The following is a 5,313-nucleotide window of genomic DNA, read 5'->3' as shown; positions in this document are numbered from 1 at the left end:
GAGTAGTTTCTTTTTGTATACAAATCCTACTAAACTAGACTTGTCAAACTGATAAAAATTATGTAACCAACTACAAAACATTAACAGAATAACTTAATATACGCGATTTTAGCAATGGTGACTAAAAGGGTCGACCAAATTGCTATTGAACGCTTTAAGTGTGAGAAAAAGGTATCTTCTTCTTCAGGTGCCGTCTCCGTTTCGAAGGTTGGCAATCATCAGGGCGATTCTTATTTTTGAGACCGCAGCTCTAAATAGTTCGTTGTTATTGCAACCAAACCATTCTCTAAGGTTCTTCAGCCATGAATTACGTCTTCTCCCCATAGATCTCTTTCCTTCGATTTTTCCTTGCATAATAAGTTGCAATATTCGATACTTTTCCCCCCTCATGACATGTCCCATATATTGCAATTTTCTGGCCTTAATTGTCGTAATAACTTCTCTCTCCTTATTCATACGTCTCATCACTTCCACGTTGGTTATTCTGTCTACCCATGAAATCCTCAGTATTCTTCGGTATATCCACATCTCAAACGCTTCCAGTCTCCTCATTTCGGTTACCTTCAGCGTCCAGGCTTCCATCCCATAATACAGTACGGACAGCACATAGCATTTCATTAGTCGTATTTTCAGTTCTAGGTTTAGATCCCGACAGCAGAAAAGCCTTTTCATTTTTATAAATCTGCTTCTGGCCTGTTCGATTCTGATTCGTATTTCTTGTGAGCTGTCGTTGTTTTCATTAATGGTCGTGCCTAGGTATTTGTATTCCCTCACTCTCTCAATAGGTTGATTGTTTACGTATATCCTACGAATGTCCTGAGTTGTTTTTGTCATCAACATATATTTGGTTTTGTTTATGTTAGATATGATAGTGATGTGATAGTCTATTAGTGATAGTCCATATTCTTCGCTTACCGTGACCATTCTATTAATTAGCGTCTGCAGATCTTCGTATGTTCCAGCCAGAATAACTGTATCGTCAGCATACCTCAGATTATTTATTGTCATGCCGTTGATCTTAATACTTATGTTCTGATCATCAAGTGCCCTATTTATTATGTCCTCCGAGTACAGATTAAAGAGGATTGGTGATAGTATACACCCTTTGACGAACACCTCTCTGTATTTCTATTTCTTTTGATGTCATGTCTTCTATTCGTACTACTGCTTTTTGACCATAGTATAAGTTTGATATTATTCTTATGTCTCTGAGGTCTATTCTTCTCTTTATTAATGTTTCTATGAGCAAGTCATGCCTCACTTTATCGAAAGCTTTATTGTAGTCCATAAAGCATGTATATATGTCTTGATTTATATCTAGGCATCTTTGTGACAGGACATTGAGTGAAACTAGCGCTTCCCTTGTTCGTAGGCCTTTACGGAATCCAAATTGTGTATCGGCGATGTCTATGTCTATTTTCCTGAATACTCTACCATGGACTACCTTCAGCAGGATTTTCAATATGTGAGCCAAGAAGCTAATGGTACGGTAGTCAGAGCACTGCTTGGCATTTTTAAAAGTTGATAGCAACCAGTCATTTGGTATTATTCCTGTTCTATATATGGTATTGATTAATTCTACCAAAATATGAATCCGGTCGTCCTAGAAAAAGGTATAACATATTTATTTGTTTATGTAGTATTTGGAATATTGCCTGACTGCGACCATTAATCGTGTTGCGGCTTCATCATCATCATCATCAATCAGCCCTCTGCGTCCACTGCTGGACTTAGGCCTCCCATAGTTGAGTCCATTCTTTTCTGTCTTGCGCGCTACGAATCCAGTTTTTTGTAATGTCGTCTGTCCAGCGAGTTGATGGTCTTCCTCTATTTCTTTTATCGGATCTGGGTCACCATTCAAGTAATCGTTTTGTCCACCTGCTATCTTGCATGCGAGCCACATGTCCTGTCCAGTTCCATTTGAGTATTGCTGCATGTACGATCACATCAGTCACGCCAGTTCTTCGGTGTAATTCTTCATTTCTAATGTGGTCACGTAAAGAAACACCGATCATCATCAGCAAAATGGAGCATCGATCTCTCCATTTACGTCCTCCACTACGTCATTCCCCTCTTCACGGTATGTAACCTCACAATTTGGTGACCCCGACGTGATCGTGGAGGCATTAGGATTAACTGAGGAACGACATACTGTGAAGACACCAGGGTGTATATTCTTGAAACGACGGAAGGGAATTATCAAGAGAAAAACCTGTAGAATGTGACAGGATCCCGCAATTGTCAGCTTCTTCTGTCACATTCTATCAATCCTTCTTTTGAGAATTCCGTTCCCTGCTTTCAAGAATAGGCCCCCAGGAAGTCTACTCCCAAGATTCAAAAAAATGAACGGAGACGACCCAACCAACGAAGGCGCTGCGCCCGTATTCGCCACCAGTAACATTAAAATCCCGCCATTTTGGAGAGACAAACCAGATATCTGATTTCTTCAGATAGAGGCTTCGTTCTCAATCGCAAAGATTACCAAGGATGAAATTAAGTACCATTTTTTAATTGCTAACCTCGATACCAGTGTTCTTCCTTCCATAGCGGACATTTTGCGAAATCCACCTAACACTCACAAGTACGAGGCCGTTAAAATCTAGCTTCATTTGAACAATCTAACGAAGTCAAGATCCGACGGCTGCTCAAAGGTCAACTTTTGGGGGATCAGAAACCATCGCACTTTTTGCACCATTTGAAGAAATTGGCTGGTAACATCTGTACTAATGATATACTTAAATGCCTATTCCTAGATCAGATGCCTGTTCGGATTAAGGAGATTTTGATCGCTAGTCCGGAAGATGAACTAGATAAGCTAGCAGTTCTTGCCGACAGGCTTATAGATATCGACCAGCCAAGTTCAGCAGTGTTTGCCACAACTCAGGTTGAATCCCAGCTTAGAAAGCCAGGTTCAGGTAGCAGAAATTTTAATATTTGTTTTTATTATCATCAGTTTGGCACAAGAGCAAGAAGATGCGAGAAGCCCTGTTCCTGGAAACCTCGCGTGTCCAACAAGCAGCAGGAAAACTAATTGCTTCGCCTCATGTTAAGACGGTTGGTGGTGGTGATGCAGTTCAAATTAACCGTCGTCTGCTTGTTCCTGACAGGACATCAGGACTGTCATTTTTGATTGATACTGGATCAGCTGTTTCTGTTCTGCCAAAGTCAATGACAGAAGTTTCCTTTAACCTCAAAATTCAAATTGTATGCTGCTAACAATACAATCATTGACACTTTTGGAGAAAAGCTTTTGACGCTGGACCTCAACCTTCGTCGTTCATTCAAGTGGGTATTCATAATTGCTAATGTTTCTCAAGCTTTGGACTCATCGGTAAGGCTTGGCAGCCCCTTGCCTTATACACACGTCAGTATGCGACGTGGAACTTATATAAGTACTGATCTACTGTCTTGGAATGACGGCGTGATATTAGAGAATTAGGACTGTATTGCTGGTTGCATATTTGTGAGAGACAGTAGTTGCAAGGTATGTCGCTCACAGTTGTACAACATCTAGTGACATTTGTACTCAACTCTATGCGTTAGAAAGTACAGAGAGTGTTCCTAAATCTAGGAACAGCCCCATTAATGCCGCATCATTCGGTAAACACCGATCTGATGAGCCGTAATACGGCAAAACCGGTCAGATGATTGGGATTGATAAACAAAAAACAAAACCTCACCATTTTGAACCAGTCTCTAAGCTTGCCGTAAGCTGCCCAGGAGAGTATAACTCTTCTGTTTATCTCGCATGTTTGGTTGGCTTTGGATATGCTTATCTCGTGGCCTAAAGATCAATAAGAAGAGAGAAGAAATATATCTACCTATTCTACCTCAGAGTTTTCAATGATGGATGTTTTCCGAGGTTCATTTTTAGACCTACTGTTGCACATACCTCCTAGGGCCTAATTCTTGAAAGCAGGGAACGGAATTTTCAAGAGAAGTCTTATCAAAATGTGACAGAAGGAGCTGGCAATGACGGGTTCCTGTCACACTCTACAGGTATTTATCTTGATAATTTCCTTCCCTCGTTTCAAGAATACGCACCCTGAAGTTCCTGTAGCATTATTCTAATATCTTCCAAGTTGTCAGCTAGTAAGAGAATGTCGTCTGCAAACCGTAAGTTTGACACACTTTGGCCGTCTATTTTTAGACTTTTTTGGTCCCAATCTAGCTTTTTGAATACATATTCTAGGACGGTAATAAACAGTTTAGGAGAAATCGTATCTCCCTGGCGTACTCCTCTCCCAATTTCGATAGGATTCGTCTTTTCATCTAGTTTTACCATAAGTTAGTTAGTTTGTTGTAGCGATAGTCAATATAGCATGCTTCTAGGGACTGCAACACTACGTCCAGCTCCACAGTGTCGAAGGCTTTATGGAAGTCCGCAAAAGCAAGGACAAGAGGTCTGCCATATTCCATGGTCGTGTTGCGGCTTAGGGGAGGTGAAAGAGCAGTTTAAGACGAACATTTTGAGTCATTTACAGTCTCTAAAATCCAAGATTTTTTTGTTTCAAAAAAAAGTCGAATATCTCGGAAACGGTTAGAGTTACGGAAATTTTGCACAAGACTGTTCAGAATGACTTTCTGCACCGAATGGACCAAGTTTACACACCAACTTAGAATCGGTTAAACGCGTTCACAACTAGAACAGCGTTAATTTCAAAATTAACTGTTTTTTTAACACCCTGTACTTCAAGACGAACATTTTGAGATTGCGGACACACGGAATTTTCAAAATATTGATGATTTCCACAAATAATAGTAAAATAAGTCTGGAGAAAAAAAAGTGGCATAGCAGAAGGAGCAATACCAGAAGAGGTCCTATTATCATATTTTGGGAAATGTGGACAAAATATTTGATGTTCAAATCTGTCAATTTAACAATGCAAGTGTTTTGGAGATCTTGCATTACGATGTCAGAACAAATGGATGATAATTATCCAGTCCCAGGCCGTATATTTGTTTGAAAAATTGATTCTCATACTGGCAATACTTGTTGTCGAACACAAACATTAGGAGTTTTATGAATTCTGTTTTTGGAATTTTAGTGTGTAGTACAAATAAGGTGTAAATTCATAGAAAAAGTGTAAATTTACAGAAAAAGACTAATTTTTCCCGAAAATATTTTTCAGTGCTGCCATGGCAGCCGTATGCTTTCGTAACAACGTAAAATGTTCTTTCACCAAATTCCCATAATAACGAAGTTACAGGGACAAAATGTCGAAAATTGAATGAATGGCGGCATCAAACTCTGAGCTTTCTGAGTTTTTAAATTTCTTAATGTTTTTGAGAGTTCCCATATGAAAATCAGCA

At 39.6% G+C, this 5,313-nt stretch overlaps 1 protein-coding gene and 2 long non-coding RNA genes across 3 annotated transcripts in view; 1 reads left to right on the top strand and 2 right to left on the bottom strand.

The window, feature by feature from the left end:
• Positions 1-5,313, bottom strand: part of Flo2 (flotillin-2) — a 262,398-nt gene that overhangs the window by 119,158 nt on the left and 137,927 nt on the right.
• The window catches only part of LOC145726718 (uncharacterized), a 112,557-nt gene that overhangs the window by 12,834 nt on the left and 94,410 nt on the right, over positions 1-5,313 (bottom strand). The gene's annotated exons all lie outside the window — the stretch shown is intronic.
• LOC145726766 (uncharacterized) lies at positions 1,903-3,487 on the top strand. Its single transcript, XR_014177664.1, has 2 exons — positions 1,903-2,884; positions 2,954-3,487. It is a non-coding gene; the product is annotated as an uncharacterized LOC145726766 (long non-coding RNA).

Source organism: Ips typographus, linkage group LG3 (assembly GCF_016097725.1).
Source record: "Ips typographus isolate SLU linkage group LG3, UJ_Ityp_2.0, whole genome shotgun sequence".
Lineage (NCBI taxonomy): Eukaryota > Metazoa > Arthropoda > Insecta > Coleoptera > Curculionidae > Ips > Ips typographus.
The sequence above is the reverse complement of the archived record's forward strand: the minus strand, read 5'-3'. Positions and strand labels throughout refer to the sequence as shown.